Source organism: Bison bison, unplaced genomic scaffold (genome assembly GCF_000754665.1).
Source record: "Bison bison bison isolate TAMUID 2011002044 unplaced genomic scaffold, Bison_UMD1.0 scf7180017864040, whole genome shotgun sequence".
In the NCBI taxonomy this organism is placed as follows: domain Eukaryota; kingdom Metazoa; phylum Chordata; class Mammalia; order Artiodactyla; family Bovidae; genus Bison; species Bison bison.
In genome coordinates, this window is record NW_011494612.1 from 3,349,135 (window position 1) to 3,367,730 (window position 18,596).

General features: G+C 36.4%; 1 protein-coding gene across 5 annotated transcripts in view; it reads right to left on the reverse strand.

Moving 5' to 3' along the window:
* The window catches only part of MECOM (MDS1 and EVI1 complex locus), a 636,448-nt gene that overhangs the window by 291,456 nt on the left and 326,396 nt on the right, over positions 1-18,596 (reverse strand). The window lies entirely within an intron of this gene.

Here is an 18,596-nt window from a genome sequence, read left to right on the forward strand (position 1 = left end):
ACAATATACAGCCTTGACGTACTCCTTTTCCTATTTGGAACCAGTCTGTTGTTCCATGTCCAGTTCTAACTGTTACTTCCAGACCTGCATACAGATTTTTCAGGAGGCAGGTCAGGTGGTCTGGTATGCCCATCTCTTGAAGAATTTTCCACAGTTTGTTGTGATCCTCAGAGTCAAAGGCTTTGGCCTAGTCAATAAAGCAGAAATAGATGTTTTTCTGGAACTCTCTCACTTTTTCGATGATCCAGAGGATGCTGGCAATTTGATGTCTGGTTCCTCTGCCTTTTCTAAAACCAGCTTGAACTTCTGGAAGTTCACAGTTCACATATTGTTGAACCCTGGCTTAGAGAATTTTGATCATTTCTTTACTAGCATGTGAGATGAGTGCCATTGTGCGGCAGTTTGAGCATTCTTTGGCATCGCCTTTCTTTTGGATTGGAATGAAAACTGACCTTTTCCAGTCCTGTGGCCACTGCTGAGTTTTCCAAATTTGCTGGCATATTGAATGCAGCACTTGCACAGCATCATCTTTTAGGATTTGAAATAGCTCAACTGGAATTCCATCACCTCCACTAGCTTTCTTCATAGTGATGCTTCCTAAGGCCCATCTGACTTCACATTCCAGGATGTCTGGCTCTAGGTAAGTGATCACACCATCATGATTATCTGGGTCATGAAGATCTTTTTTGTACAGTTCTTCTGCATATTCTTGCCACCTCTTCTTAATATCTTCTGCTTCTGTTAGGTCCACACCATTTCTGTCCTTTATTGAGCCCATCTTTCCGTCCCATAGCCCTATAATAATTATCACCTTGCATGCCCTAACTGCCTGTTGGTTTGGACATCTCCTCACCTAGACTGTCAACTCCAAAGAGCTGGGCTGTCCTGAATCCCACCCACCAGGCCCCAAGTGCCTGGGGTGCTAGGCATTTCATAGAGAACTACTGAATTGAAATGCAAATTGGGCCATGAGACAAAGTAAGTAATTTTAAGGCAAAGAAACCTTCTTAGAGATAACAATTTTTTTGCTGAATCAATCAATCATTATGCATATTTGAGAAGTGTGTCTATGCTTAGAAGTGTGTGTGTGTGTGTTGGGAAGATGGAAACTTCAAGAAAATAAGAGGAAAGGGAGAAAGTGTGAGATGGATCTCAGTCCTCTTTATGGGGCCGTGTTGCCACACACAGCATTTTATTCTGCTGTGATATCACCAACTATCTTTGCAGAATCCCTGCCTCCCCCTCACCAGATTGCAAACACCTAGAAGGTAGGAATTATGCTTCTTTGATCATTGTCCATAGTGCAGTAGCAGATCAGGGTGAGGACAACAGCACAAAAGGGATAGAGGGGGAGCTATATTTTCACATTCTCAGAATAGAAGTTTGGAATCACATAGGAAGAAACGGTTTGAGAGTTCTATTTCTATTCTATTTGAATGCAGTCACCCTGCATTCAAAATGATTTCTAGAAAATATTGTATAAATAGAGTAGTTACATGATAAATATCAAATAAATTAGGGTGATTTGGTGAGGTAAATGAGATAAGGAAGGTTGTGAGCTCCATAAAATACCTCAAACATAGTAGATACTCAACAAATATTTATTCATCTCTGCTATTTAATTTGGAGAAGGCCATGGCACCCCACTCCAGTACTCTTGCCTGGAAAATCCCATGGATGGAGGAGCCTGGGAGGCTGCAGTCCACGGGGTCGCCAAGAGTCGGACACCACTGAGCCACATCACTTTCACTTTTCCCTTTCATGCCTTGGAGAAGGAAATGGCAGCCCACTCCAGTGTTCTTGACTGGAGGATCCCAGGGATGGGGGAGCCAGGTGGGCTGCCGTCTACGGGGTTGCACAGAGTCGGACACGACTGAAACTACTTAGCAGCAGCAGCAGCTATTTAATTATTTGTGTTACAGCCTACCACCTTGCCAGCATCATATATGGGCTCCAAGGGTTGTATGAATTCAGTGCTAAAGTAAGAGTCCATAAAGAAGGTTGAGCACCAAAGAATTGATACTTTCAAACTGTGGTGTTGGAGAAGACTCTTGAGAATCCCTTGGACAGCAAGGAGATCAAATCAATCAATCCTAAAGGAAATCAACCCTGAATATTCATTGGAAGGACTGATGCTGAAGCTGAAGTTTCAATACTTTGGCCACCTGATGTGAAGAGCCAACTCATTGGAAAGGACCCTGATGCTGGGCAAGCTTCAGGGTTAGGAGGAGAAAGGGGCGACAGAGGATGAAATAGTTAGATAGCAACACCAACTCAATGAACATGACTTCGAGCAAAGTCTGGGAGATGGTGAAGGACAGAAAAGCCTAATTGCTGCAGTACATGGGGTTGCAGAGAGTTGGACACAGTTTAGTGACTGAACAATGAACAACTACAACATCAAGAGCTTTTAAAAGATGGTTACTTGGAATTTCTTAGCAATGCAAAGTCTTGGCCCACCCCAGACCTACTGAATCAGAAAACTTTGAAGGGCACAGCCATCTATGTTTAAGCAGGTTCCCCGTTAGACTCTACACAGCATAAGGTTGAGAACCACTGCTCTACACTAATGGGGGAAACATCCATTTAAAACAGAGCCAAGTAATCTGGAGGGCAGCCTGAAAGGTATGGAAAGAACCACTTTCTCTAATTTCTTGCTGCTTAAAGTGTGATTCCTGTACCAGCATCCTCACATCACCCGGGAGCTTATTAGAAATGCTGGACTTCAGGCTCCATCTCAGACCTACTGAATCAGAAACTGCATTTTAACAATATTCATGGTGATTCCTATGTACTTTAAGCACACGAAGAACTGGTCTAATGAATATTCTGAATAGCAGAAGTTGAACTTTGAAAAGGAAGAAAAATACAAAACAAGTAAAAATCGCATCAAAAAATGAAACAGAAATCTCCAATGTCTCTCCTACAGAGTGGTAGTGTAGGAAGTAATGAGCATTTATTTTATCACCAGCCATATCTCCAATTAAATTTTACATTATTCATGTAAGTCAGTTATTTGGTGTGGAACAGGGGGACCCCACAGCATTTTAACCTTGCTTTCCAGCAAGAGAATAAGATGGAAGCATCAGAACAAGTGGACCACATTTTAAAGCCCAAGACAAGTGAAATGAATCTACTGAGTATTTTGTAGCTGGGAAACATAAACACTGCAAGTGAGTTTTTAAATTCTTCATCTTTGCCCACATTCCTACATACATGCAGCATTTTTCACATATTTAACAAGTAATACTTTTATCACCACAATTTTGCTATTGATTGCTTCTTTAACAACAAAATGCATCACAAACAAAAATGAATGAAGCTGTCTGAGGAGAAAATTCCATAGTAGCTTTACTGTCAATGCCCATCATAAATAACCATGACATCATAGGAGCCTTATCTACGGGTTGCCGCTACTGATCGATGGCATCACTCTAGTGGTGTAAATAGCTTCTAATGTCCCATCTTCCACCTTCAAATAGGCTCTGATTATTTATGATAGCTGTTAGGTTACAAGTCTGAGCTGTGGTTTGGATTTATTTTCTACTTATAGCTGCTGTGGATTTCAAGTTAGATAGGATTATTTTTTAGTTAAGATGATGAACTGAGATAGAACTGTCATGGAGCGAGGTACACCATCATCTCATCTGGTTGGTGTCACCATTTGACTATGAATTCACAGTGCCAGATTGCCTTCAGTATTATCACTGTCAACCAAAAAATATTAAAAGATAGCAGTTAATCACTGGTTGTTACGAGAAAGGGGAAACAAAAAAGCACCAGGTGCAGCTTTCTACACAATTAAATGGTTTTAAAACACCGTTAGCCTTTTGTTACTAAATAGTGAAGAAGCATATCATCTGCATTGTGTGTATTTTACAATAATGAAAGTGTTTCAACTTGAATGTGACAGCTAGAGCTGATTTAGGAGGTAAAAGGAAATCCATCACCTCTCATGCAAGGTATTCTTCATAATCATAAGAGAGACTGACAGGTAACTTGGGCAAGAAGACAGTTTTTGCAGAAAGAAATAGAAATGAGCCATGTCTACATGAAACAGGCAGGTGAAACCAAAAAAAAAAAAAAAAATCTTCCAATTAGCCAGATATTTTGTCCATATAATAACAAAAATTGGAATTATTCTGAGCATTAGAGAGACATAGTAAGTTATCAAAAATATTTATGAATGAGATTAGAACGACAGACCATATTTTCACTTTTCAGTTTTTTATCATTATGTAAATTAAAGATTTTTGTTCTGAATTTTCACTTTTCTTAGTATTTGACCAATTAATTATTCAAATACCTCTACTTTAAGTCATTGTCTCTCACTGAGAAAATAACGCTAAAAATAGAAGTTCTCAAAAAACAAAGGAAAAGTTTTTCACCATGCAAAACAGTACATGGTAAAGACCCTAGAGCTATATTCTTTATTTATTTTTCCAAGAAGAATTTAAAAGTAAATTCAATCATTATGAGACTATTTAAAAAATCTCATATTTCAATATTTATCCCATTATTTTATGATCTATCATAAAATAAGATCTTATAAAATAAGAATAATATTTAAATATCTGTTATGGTAAAATTTTATTTCTTACTAAATTTTGGATTATTTTATATTATTTTTAATTATACATAAAATAACCACTGTAGTTGGCATTTTTAATGGTTTTTAATTTGTATTCAGAAAACAATTGGAAATCAGTTTGCCCCTTACAACATTCTGCAAACATATTAATAGTAAGAGTATATCTAAACTTAATCACTGCAATGAAAAGTAACCACCTATTGAAAAATGCCCTAACTCTACCAAATTATGAATTATTACTATAAGCAATCCATCTTTCCATATTACTTATTGAATTTTCACCTGGGCAACTGTACATTGTTTTAAGTTACTTAGAGGACTACTCTATATACTTAAACATATATATTTTTTAAATTGGAAATACACATATTCTAATGGTAATAAACAACTGCTTGATGATATTTAAAATGAAAACAGAGGGTTCCCCTCCAATAATTGTGCCCTTATATGAATATTGTGATAGTTATTTAATGCAAGACTATTTCCCTTTCTAATGGTAGTTATTTAAATATTCCTTCCCAATATGCTTCGCACTACTACAGTCTTCAGTAAACCGAAAATCTCAATAGAAAGTGGGAATGTGGCCACGAGGAGCTGACAATAGCTGTTTTGTCACATCTAGACCCTGGTACTCACTCAGGAAGTGGGGATTGGTCCAGCCAGCTGATGCCAGGGGAGGATGATTTATTGCCTGGTGTCCTCAGTGGCAATTGGACCCTTTCCCACTGTCACTCACAACTTGCAAAGATTGTATCCTAAAGAAGAGGTTCCCCTCCGTTCTAAAGAGATTACAATGCTTGTCATAAAGTGTCTTTTAGCAGAGGGAAACGGGTATGAAAATGGGCAAAGAAAGAGAACAATCAGAAGAGGAGAGAAGATGGATGTTCTGTAACCTTTTCTCAAAGACCCATTTCTTCTACTTTTTCTCCTGTCTTTAGCAGGTTTTTGTTTTCGTTGATGACAATGCTTAATAGCCTGATAAATTGATTTTGTGAGTCCTTTTTCTCATCTCTTGAGAAGACACTAACTCGTTGGGACTTCAGAGGGCTCGCAGAGGCAGGAGACAACAATTAGTTTGTTGAAGATGTCAGAAAGTAGCTTCAGAGTTTTGCCAGGAGAAATCCTTACTGACAGATCAGTGCTGACAATGTTGGCAGCTGCTTGAGAAGTGCAGCAAGCAGCTCCAGCATCTTAGAGTCCAGGGAGTAAGGCTGCTGCACATTAACTCCACACTTAGGCTCTGTCCTCAGAGCTATGAATTCCCCCCTGACTCACCAGAATTAAAAAGGGATGTTGTATTACCAAAAAAAAAAAAAAAAAAGGCTAAGAGCTGGGTTCTACAAAAACTTTTGTTAAATATCTTTTTTAATAGCTAAACAAACAGAAAATTAAATCTTAGTGCTGCTGTTCATTTAAATTTAAATCAGTGCCTAAACAAATCGCTATAACCATTTTCAAAACCTTTTATGTACTGTGCAATTTCAAATTTATTTTTCCATATGTAAAAATACATGCTGCTTGGCACTCAACTCTTTAGAACATATTAATTTCAATAAATCTCTTTAAAGGACAAACTGACATATGTTAAAGAGATAAAATACTCTGGTCTGAACACCCTTCAATTAGTAAGCACTTTGCAGTACCATCCTTGAAATTATTAAACACTATTAACATTCAAATTTACTGCCTAAAACCTTTGCTTTAAAGTTACCAAATGAGAGGCTCAAAGTGCTGCTTTTCTAATATAAAATAACCTAACTTTTCTAACTTGAAGACATAAAATTGGCAATTTCTTGGTTTTATGTTAGTTTCAAAACTTTGAAACTAATATAAAAATCTCATTACATTTTGGTAAGTGCTATAAATATTACAGTGTTATAAATATTTCCTTTTTGGCATGAAAAAAATCAAAGGACTGATCTTTGCAATGCATGAAAGCAAAATTTCACATTTTGGTAGGCTTGTAACTATTTATATTTCAAGCTGTATAATTTGGAATACTATACTCTGTATGTGTAAACTTGTCTATAGCATGTTGATTACATATACATGTTTTTTATAAAATTATCACGTTAGACTTAATGTCCTAGAAGCTGTAATATAGCAAGATATTTTTCCAGGCACTTAATCTTTCAGAATGTCTCCCAGATAAACACAGAGCTAAACATAAAACTATATTTTGATGAAAGCTACATCAACCACTGAGTGTTTCTCATATTTCTGACAAAAAAGTATGGGGTACCCAAGTTAGACAAATACTGGAAGATGTAAATGGGGTAAACTTACATATTCTGCAAAGAAGAGTTCCAGGGAAAACCCTGAGAGTAAAGAAAGCTTGAATTTTTAGACTTTGTTTTGCCACCAACTAGCCAATGACCTTGAATCTCTTGGGGTCCATTTTCCTCATCAGTAAAACAAAGGGTTAATCAGGATGCTCTCTCAAAGGACCCTTTCTAGAGAGCTAAAATTACAGAACCACTATCTATAGTTTGGAACCATTGACTTTGCATGGTCCCTTCAGCATAATTGATGAGTTTAGCCAGAATGAATTGTCTCAAAACGAAAACCACTGCATGTGGGCATGGCCAATGTCACTTTCTAAAATTTGAGGAGCAATTATACAGATTTGGGAGCACTCAGATTTTGATTTCTGGTGGACATTCTTCCTGTCAACTTTTGGCCCCTTCACCTGATTGAAGGATGAATGGAAGAAAAGCAAGAGAGGCGACATTCATATCACAGATTACCGCTGATCTGCCACACAATAAAACTTGGTGGGAATAAAGTGAGAATTTGGAACTGAAATTGGATGGAGGGGTTCATCTAGAGTGTATCCCTGTGACTACTGCTGATATTATCACAGTACTAATATGGTTGTTAGGGAATGAAAGCATTTAACAGTTAATGCCACAGAAATAAATTATGTAGTCAAATTGTTCATTAAATGCATTAATCCAGTTGTAAGGGACCTGCATCATAGCAATAATTGCACTGTCATTTCAAAGCTTTTAAAAGCAAATCAATCCAAATTATATCAACTTGACTTATACCTTCCCAGCAGCAGTGCTTTAGTACTGAATCACAAATAGATGATAAAAGACACCTTCTGATGTATTTGTAAAGCTGTTTGAAAGCCTTTTGCATTTTTGGCCAAAATGAGAGTTTAAGGATAAGGAAGAAAAAAAACATCATGGCACAACAGGTTTGACCCAAGTTTTTCCCATTTTACTTTCTAAACCAAACCATACAATTCACTCACTTTCCATAACTTCATAATATTTGTCACAAATATTGCAATAGATAAAACCAGGACTTCAATCACAACAGTGAACAGAGTTCTACCGGGTAACAAAAACTCCTCGGCACAACAGGAGACTTTTAAAATTCAAGCACTCTAAACTTAGCAGCCCCCCTGAGAGCCACAAATTGAGAGAGATTAATTCTGTGCCCCTGCACCCCTCATTACCAGGAGAGCTGAAGTAGGTCAAACGCAAGTTAATCTCCTGAATTCCACTTTTGCACATGGATGTTAGGCCAGCCATTACTGTGGACTGGCTAATGTCTTTAAGCTGCATGCATGCAAAATTAATAAACAGCGTGCCCAGCCAATATGAAATATAAATACAAGGAAATGCCTTGAAGTGAATGTAGGTAATGACATTGCACCATATAGTAATTAAGGAAACATGCACACATGTTACTCCTAGTCTATCTTGAACCAACATGGGAGAAAACAGTGAAAACCAATTGCCCAAGTGCTGAATTTTCCCTAATAAACCATAACACAGAGATGAAAAAATGTTAGTCAATCTGAATAGCTAGAAAACTTCAAATGTGATCTGCCTCTACCCACCTTCTGAAAAGGCAAGACAAATTGCTCATGTGGAGGGGGATAAAGTCTTAAGCGAAGCAAGACTGCCATCACTCTGTGAAGGTACAATGTTTTCCATTCTTTAGGGGAGAAAAAAAAAAAAACAGACATACACGTCATGTCAGCACGAAGCCAGTAAAATCAGGACTCTGCTTGTCCAGAAGGCCTCATAACAACCTAATTGCCTTACCTCTCTCAGCCTGCAGCCGGGTCAGCCTACTCCTCTTCTATTTTCATTATTGACTGCATATTTTCAGGAGTGATAAATGCTGTAATTTCTTTGTAAAATTAAACGAACCATTATCTTGCATTTTGGAGAGCTCTATTTCATTTTGCAAATACTTTCACATTCTAACTTATTCCATATGATTGTCACAATAACAAGGTTAGAATTAAATAAGAAATATTATCCTGGGTACAATAGTGGGAAATTAATTACATTATCAAATGAATAACCAGAGGATCTGATTCCTACTCCTATCTCTGTCACTAACTAGTTTCATGGTCATGGAAAAGTCATTTCATCTTAACAAGCACAGAAAAAAAAGTTCACTTAAATGATAGTTCAAGGAATATAATTATACAAATGGCCCTTAACTACCTGGAAAAAAATGTTTAACCTCACTTTCAGAAAAAGAGAAATGTACATTAAAAGTACAGTTAAATGTCAACTTTTACTTATGATTGAAAAAATTAAAATGATTTATTTATATAGTAGGTTGATGCGTAAGTGTGGGCAAATGGGGACTTTCATACACTGTTGTTGGGAAGGTTGGTTAGTATAGCTATGGAAAATTGGCAAAATCTGAAAAAATTATAAATGCATATACCCTTTGACTCATCTAGTTCACTTCTAGGAATTTATTTCTGTAGATATTCTTCCACAGCTCCCAAATGCTCCATGTACAAAGTTATTCATTTAACATTGTTTGAAATAGCAAATAATACTACTACTAAATTACAGTGTACACATTCAATAGAATACTATACAACAGGGACTTCCCTGGTGGTCCAGTGGTCAGGATGCCGCCCTTTCATTGAAAGGGTCATTGGTTCAATCACTGGTTGGGAGACTAAGATCCCACAGGCTGCATAACCAAGCAAAAAAACCAAAAAGAACTTTTTAAAAAGAATACTATACAACAAATAAAGAATGAACAGATTCTTTATATATTGATATAGGATAATCCACAAGAAAAACAATAGAGTGAAAAAAAAAGGAAGCTGCAGAATGGTGTATTTAGTGTACTTGTGCTAAGTCACTTCAGTTGTGTCCAACTCTTTGCAAGCCCATGGACTGTAGCCCACCAGGCTCCTCTGTCCATGGGATTCTCCAGGCAAGAATACTGGAGTGGGTTGCCATTCCCTGCTCCAGAGAATGTTCCCAACACAGGGATTGAACCCAGGTCTTATGTCTCCTGCATTGGCAAGCGGGTTATTCACCACTAGCACCACCTGGGAAGTATAATCCTTGTGTAAAAGATAAAAACAAAGAAGAACCATTTGCCTCTATATGCATATTATACTTCCAGCAAGATCCTCAAAAGAAACATTGGTTGTGCCTCTGGGAAGAAGATGAGATGATAGGAGATGGTTGTGTTTAGTTAATTAAATAAATATTTTAAAGGATTAAGTAGCTATTTATATACCCATGTAAACATAAACAGGTGGATAGATAGATACACAGACATAGGGAAAGATCCACAAAATATTACCACAAAAATAAAGCAGACAATATAGGTACACTTTGCACAAAAGATTTCTACAATGCATGTGTTTATGTGTATACACATAGGTTTTCATGTAAACTCTTTGGAATGATATATAAGAAATTGTTGAAACTGAAGAGAAACATGACGTGCTTAAGCACTGCTTGAATTCTACTATGGATGTATATGCCTTTCATAATTCAAATTAACTACAAATAAAAGAACAAGTAGGGAAGGGGATATTATTCAAATTAAAAATATACAAAAGGTAAGTTATCTACCCTTAAATGGGATGACGTGGCCCATAATAAAAGGATTCTATTTCTCTTACAGCCCCAATCTCCTCCACATATTGATGAGTCTACAGTGGAAAAAGAAATTTTCAGTTAGAAATTCTGTGTATGACAGGCCCCTGAAAACACAAGAGCTCAGGGAATGGATTTGTCTGGTTCGCCACATAAACGCCCAATAAATACGTGTTGACTGACTGACAGGCCCAATTGCTAAGCATGCTACAGAATATGTGCAGAACAGCCTACTGAAGCAGTTTGCCATCTCCTGAAGACATTTGATTCCAACAGGCTAGCACTTAATTGAAAAAATATGGGAAGGACGAGATGGCAAGACCATTCTATGAAGTCCTCTAAAAATGGATAATTATTTCTCTTTGCTTATCTACAGGGCATCTTTCCTGAGAGACACTAAGCCTCACACACACACAAAAATCATTTCTACCACCAGAAATAATTCTTTTTCACATGTTTTGCCAAAATTCCCCAAGAAAGCCATGATAGGTGATGTGAGAAGGAAGAAAGATGGGAATAATGCAGGCCTCTGTGCACACTTGTCTGCATAAGGACCCGATGAGGTGAATGCTCCTAGAAAAATTATGATGTTTGATCCACTGAAGTAAAGAGAGGCTGTTTCTGGGTGTGGAGTGTGAAAAACAGTCTCACTACTTTATAGTCACACCTCATAACATAATCCTGTAACACCTACTGACCCAAGATCTCCAAGAAAGGGATAGTGTTAATTCTATTGCACTTATGGGAAATTCGAGGAATATGTAGCCAAGATCCGCCAGCCCCAAGGTTCTTACTCCTAGCCTGAACCGTGATCTTGCCTTTCATCTCTGAGGATGAGTAGAACATATTCACATCTTTTCATTAGATTCTGTCTTGTTCTTCTTTGGGGACTAAGAGAACAAAGCTGTCCTTTTACGATGAATGTTATCAACTATGAATGTCACCGCTATTCCTTATTTCACAGAATAAGTAAACACTCTGTAAGTGAGACTCCCTTGCAGATATCTGTAAGTTAAAAATTAATATTTCAATTCAAATTTAATAGCTTCTCTATATTTATGGCTAAGATCTTTTCTTTGCAATCATTTCAAAAATAACATTTCTTCTTTAAAAGATCTTAGTCCAATAATAATGTAGACCAGAACAAACATTTAAAACGGATGGAGTCATTACTCACTATACACTGCCGTTTAAGTCTCCCTCCCCTCTCCTCCCCTCTGTGTCATATTCAGAGTATTTTTATTTTTCAAACATTGAATCGTTTTACTGCTTGCTCGGTTAAGGTTATGATTGGTTGTTAACCACTTCTCTAAAGACTTCAGGAGACTGAGACACAGTAGAATTGCATTTTTTTACATCAAGATAAAGTCATGTTCCACCCCTACTCCCCCGCCTCTTCCCCCTTCCCAGTTCTCCTCCATGAATGTGTTTTTCTCCCTCACTTCTTAGACGCATTTGGTAACAATCAGGCTTTTATTTTAAGGAGCTCTAAGATAAGGTATCTGTGAGCTCCACACTTGGAGTAATTGATCACATTTGTTTCCTGTTCGTAGGTTAGGCTCCTCACTCTTGCTCTTTTAAAAAAAAAGAAAAAAAAGTTTGGCATGTTTCTCATTATCCTCTGCCTTGTTAGCCCCGTAGAAATTTTCTACCGTGGAGAGTGAAAACAGGACGATACTATTACAAACCCCATCTAGTCAGTGACAGCAGCCCTTCTCTTTCTTTGGGAACCTCTGGCCACTTCATGCTTTAGCCGGGAGCCCTCCTACAGACACAGGTATGCACGCCTGTAACTGAGGGAGAGGTTACGTGACATCCGCGTGGTGTCTGCATGTTTAATTTTCACACTGTGCTGATTCATACCCAGACTGGTCCCCAGGATGACAACATTGTTATCATATGAGTCAAACCACCCCACCTCATTTCATTTGGAAATGTTAGCTCAGGTTCAATAAGTGTCAGCTGCCAATTCTGTAAAGGAAGACCTATATCTTTTCCATTTATGCTTTCTAGATAAATTGTAATCAGTAGTATTTTATTGACCCTGTCAGGTGGGGCTTAATTTCAGATATTGTCTAAGGAGAGAAAAATGCAGAAATGTGAACAATCGAGTTCCCTCTTTTGTGTCCATGGGCCAACAAATTAGAAGACAGGCCACAGTCATTTTCTTAACAAAACAAAAATGCTCACGCTGCTGCTGCTGCTGCTAAGTCGCTTCAGTCGTGTCCGACTCTGGGCGACCCCATAGACGGCAGCCCACCAGTCTCCCCTGTCACTGGGATTCTCCAGGCAAGAACACTGGAGTGGGTTGCCATTTCCTTCTCCAATGCAGGAAAGTGAAAAGTGAAAGTGAAGTCGCTCAGTGGTGTCTGACTCTTAGTGACCCCATGGACTGCAGCCTACCAGGCTCCTCCATCCATGGGATTTTCCAGGCAAGAGTACTGGAGTGGGGTGCCATTGCCTTCTCCGAAAAATGCTCATAACTCAGTGTAAAATGAAAAGTCAGACCTGCCATTACTACCTTTTTTAGGACTGAGAGAAATATCAAAATAAATGATCTATCATGACTAAAATTAATATATTTACCTATAATGTGAATATTTATTTTAAAAATATGATAGGTTCTAATAAAGTGATACACAGTTCATGCAAGAAATCTTATCCAATAATTCTTTACCTGAGTGGTACTACCTGAGTAGTACTCTTTGAACATTCAAAGTTTCAAGGCTACCTCCTTTTTTTTTTTCTTTTGGTCATGCCACACAGCATGCAAGATCTTAGTTTGTTCCCCAACCAGGAGTTGAACCTGTGCCCCTGCAACAGAAGTTAGCAGTCTTAACCATCAGACTCCCAGAGAAGTCTCAAGACTATCTTCTTAACAATTGCCAGCGTGGTTGGTTGACTGATTTTGTATTATTTTGTTTTGTTTCATTGTTCTAATGCTCACCATGCCTTGGTACCTTTCTATAAACCACAAAAGCAACATATCTTAATAGAACTCAAAATAAACTAAGATTCAAGAGGAGACTGGGAATCTGGTCTAAACCCTACTCTGCAAAGTAGTTAGGTAACCCTGGGCAAGTTGCTGACCCTTCCTGACCTTCAGTGTCCTCATTTATGAGTGCGATGGGCCAAATGGCCTTGGAGAGCTCACACTGTGGTAACTGACATTGACCTGAATCTCACTGTGAAAGACAGAGCCCTGGAGATTTTCTAAGACCATGTTGATACAGTGGCTGCTACTAAACACTTGAAATCTGACTAGTCTGAATGAAGGTATGCTGTAAAATAGACACCAGATTTCAAAGACTTCAGTGCCAAAAAAGGTAAAATGTTTCAGTAATCATTCTTACGTTGTTTTATGTTTTGAATAATATTTTAGATATATTGGTTGAATTTGAGCAAACTCCTGGAGACAGTGGAGGACAGAGGAGCCTGGTGTGCTACAGTCCATGAGGTCACCAAGAGTCAAACACAACTAACCAACTGAACAACGACAAAAACCATATTATTAAACTGAATTAAACCTGGTTCTCTTTTATTTTTTATAAATGCAACTACAGAAACATTTAAATCACATATGAGGCTCGTGTTATATTTCTATTGGACAATAATGTAGTAAGAGGCCTGTGAGTGTGTGTTTACGACAGACATAGGGTTAAAATGGAAAGAATCTGAACTATTTCATTTATTGGGTGTTTATAATAATAAAAGAGCAATCACTTGTTCCCTGGATAAAAATACACAAGTCAAAGCCATACTGGAAGCACCCAAGCTACTCGATAAAGAAAGTCAAATGTTAAAAAGCCTGTTTCTTAAGATTACAGTACTAGTTGTCAACATATATAACTTAGTCAAAATTGCTCATAACTTAATGTTCTCAAACTCATAACTTAATGTTCTCATCTAACTAATCTGATTGACATTCCCAAACACCTGAATTCTTTGCTCATTAATCCTTCTACAACATTAGTAGAAAGTTAGAAATACACTAGTGAAAAATTATAGCTAACTAAATGATTATAAATGACCTTTGGTTTCTTAAGATAGATGTTTCCACTTTATCTTGAAAATACGTTCATTTGAGAACTTTTGAAGCACTGTGACTAAAGACCAAATTTTTGCATATTTTTGTCAATGGTAAATACCTAGATAATTTAGATTATTAAGAAAAAACTAAATTTTCACCCACATAAAAATGTATTCACATATGTATGATAGATATTTCAGTAAATAGCTATCATTTTGTGTTTAAAGTGACAAATCTGGGCCATAGTATATTTATAAAACTGTCTTTCTAGAAGATACAAATACAGAATAAATGTTCATTATATTAACAGTGAAAACTAATCCTTAAAAGAAGCATTATCAATCCTACACTAAAGTAAATCCAGTTACTATGTGAAAGGAATAACCTATAGCACATAGAAAAATTAGCAAGAAATTATAGTTGCAATGCTAATGTCATTTTCTGTTTTCAAGATTCAAATATTTTCCTTATAAAAATACACAATCTTGTTTTTATTGACCTCTTTTTCAATTATTTGCATCTTTGTCCATTTCCAGAACCCGACACCTTGTCAACTATCACAGGTAAAAGCTTTTGAAGATCTTCTACTACTCTTGTCCTAATAAGGTCACTGACCTTTCAGGCTCAACTCCAGCCCACCCCCTTCTTCATTTCCTCTCCTATCATTAGTCTGAAATGGCATCAACTACCTCTCAATTTTCCTCATCCCTTCAATGCCCCACCTCTTTAGTCCAAATTCACCTAATTAGGAACTTAATTTCCTTTTTTCCCTGATTGAGGAATTGATAATGGACAGATCCCATTCATCTCTGAATCACAGAAAACTGCACTGATGATCTCTTATTTAGAAACGTCAACCATTTATTCTAGAAACTATTTTTTGGAGGCCAAGATTTTCCAAAGAGCATACTTTTCCAACTGTAGAAGTAAGCAAAAGTGTTGTATTCATTTTATCTTTAAAACTAAAATGGGAAGAGAAGAATCATTCAAATCTGATGTTACATTTATTTGATATTTCTTTTTATATAGTCATAATTACTTACATTTAAAATAAGTAGATTGTCCTGTAAGGTGGCAAATAGTCAAGTTCTATTAATACTAGAAAATTACCAGACAGGACTTAAATAGATATATCACAAAAGGTTAATAACTCCTTAAAGCTGGTTACTTTTTTTTAAAAATTAAGTAAAAAGAATTTTTTATACCAGAAATGATACATGTAAGCTAGATGTCTACAACCAAGTAGGAGTCACATATTAAAGTGACTATCTAGGTTGTCACCTAACTTTAATATGAAATGATCTCCTTGACTCTGATGGTGATAGTTTAACTGCAGAGTTTTCTACTTAACAATTCAAAGAACATACATAAATACATTACTTGTGTTTTTTTTTTTCCCCCAAAGCATCCTATGACCTTTAAAAATGATGGCAGAAGAAAAAGTAATCTAACAATGTTACTACTCAACTCAAACTTTCAATGTCTAATTCAAGTCCTACTCATTCAAGGAATGAAAATATCAACATCATTATAAACCTTGGAACTGATCATCAATATAAATAGCAAAGACAAGTCAATTTCATTTTATCCAATAGGAATTTGAACCCTACAGTACATTCTGCCATAGGGCATCAGCACAAATCATTTCACCAACTTTTATCTTATGACAAATCTACTCAATGTAGAAGAGAATTAGTGAAATAGGTTACTTGAGAAGAGAATGCAATTCCTTTAAAGGAAAAAAAAAAAGTCCCTTTCAAGCATATGTCTTACTGCTTCCTGCTTTCTTTGGTGGGCCATTGAACTGAATGAGGGTTAAAGCATTGCTGTCTAAACCAAAACTGTGCTAACATGATTTAGACTCTCCTGGCAAAAGGGAAGTTACACTATTAATTTTAAATTTTTCCAAGAAGTCAAAATTTATTCTTATAAAAATAAAAATTACCAAAACAATTTGTTGTTGAAGCATTGCTCATTTTCTTCCTCATTGAATGATTCATACTATAAAAGCCTATAGCATGTACAAAGGATTTGGCTATTTATAAGAGATAGCCATTGGTAAAATGACCTCAAATTCAGTTATCTGAAAAGAAAGCAAATTCTACGAAAATAAAGTAGAAAGTAAGAACAAAACCACTTTTAAAAGACAAAATTAATAAACTACCTTGTGAATTTCAGAAAAAATAATATTAAACTATCTTTGCCTGAAAATACAATTGCTAAATCAGAATAATCATTAATAATTAACAATAAATTAAATAGAAAATTTATGCTAGTGAAGACTAAGGAATCTGAATTCTATCTTGGAGCCCTATTAATAACATTTATAAATGGGGAAAAAAAAAGAAGGAATCAGTTTTACACATTGCCATATTTTCATTTTTTCCATCTCCTGATGCTACTCCAAATTAATTCTAAATAAATAAATGAAAATAGGTAAAATTCAGAATCTTCTTCAGCAAGCAGCAGTATTACAAGATCATTCAAACCAGATATGTTATATAGCTGAAATATTAGCTGGAAAGGGAAAGAAGAATTAAAAAATTAAAATCAAATAACATCTTCTAAACATGTGAAGGAGAACCTTATTTCCATCTTACCTATGAATCTTAAGAACTTGTATTTCTACAAAACAATTACTATCCTGACACAGAACTTCATATTATCAATATAAATTCTATAAATGGACATATTGGTAAAGCCAGTTGGAATTTATTACAATAAGACTATAAAATTTTTTCTCAAAATATTCAAATGATACAGCATTTCACCCTATTCTTCTAATAATAACCAGCATACATTTTTTCTAATATACTGGACAAGTTTTAAGCGTCTTAAGCAAATGAGAGAATATTTCCTCCATTCTTCTACAGCTAACTGGTAGATTTCACATAGCCGAAATCTTTTATCGCTTCTTTCCTTTCTACTGTGTAAACCTACTTAATGTTATTATATAATGACCTGAGTAATGAAATCCTGAAGATTTTCCATTGAGAGTGGAATGAATCCCAATGTACTGAGAGTTTTTTTTTTTTTAATGAATAATGTTAGGAAAAAAAATAAAAGATGTTATAGCATTTAAAATCTAAATATCAAAAATATCAAGCCTAGTAAATAAGATCATATTCACAACGTGTTTTTGACACTCACACTGCCAGTAATCCCAGAAAGATTTGTCATCTCCCTAGACTGCCCAAGGATGTATTAACTCTCCAAAACCTCATGCCTAGCAATTTCCCCCCTTATTCCAAACAACTGATCATTATTTCTCCTCTAAAGTTGCCAGAAATTCCTCACTGCCTATAAAGCTTAATTTACTAATTCATAATATTTCCATATTTATGTATTAAGCTACTTTCACAAGACACAAAAGAATATATTTTCCAAAAATTGGCAGTTTCTGTTTCTCCTTTTTAGTTTAGTGTGGCTGTATTATCCCCATGTTAAATCCTAGCCTGGCCTTTAACTTTATCTTGGAAATACTATATAGCTGTACCCTTAGGAAATGTGTGCAAAATTTAAAAGAATTCATGTTTTATGACTAAATCCTAGAAGACTGAGAAGAGGTAGAATGCCAGGAATGTTGCTAGAGTCTCAGAACGTCAGGCCAAGTGAATGGTCGCCATGAAAATACAGCTGTATATGTTTGCGTGGGCATATGTTTGTTCAGTTTTCTCTACCCTTCCCGAGCTGGGGCTTCAGCTTTAGGTCATTCTGCAAACAAGCCCCAGGAGACACACAATTACACTCCCCTGGAGACTGACCCCTTAGAGTGCCCACCTGTAGCCAAACACAGATAGCATCCCGGAGCAATGAATTAGCACTCTAAGCTGATTAGAGCAGCTCGGCACAACTCTATTTTATTGACACAATGAAGAGAGGACAGAAAAGGGCCTGAAATGAGAAAATCATTTCCATGCTGACTGAATTAAAAGAACAAAAGAGCTCCTTGCAGTTGCAGCATTCAATTTGTCGGGAAAAAAGGAAGCCACTTAATGGCTCACAATAGATCTGAGCAGACAGATGAAATTTAAAACTTCAGCATGAGTGCGATTAGCAGCGCAACATATTCTAAATCATTTCCTCCATA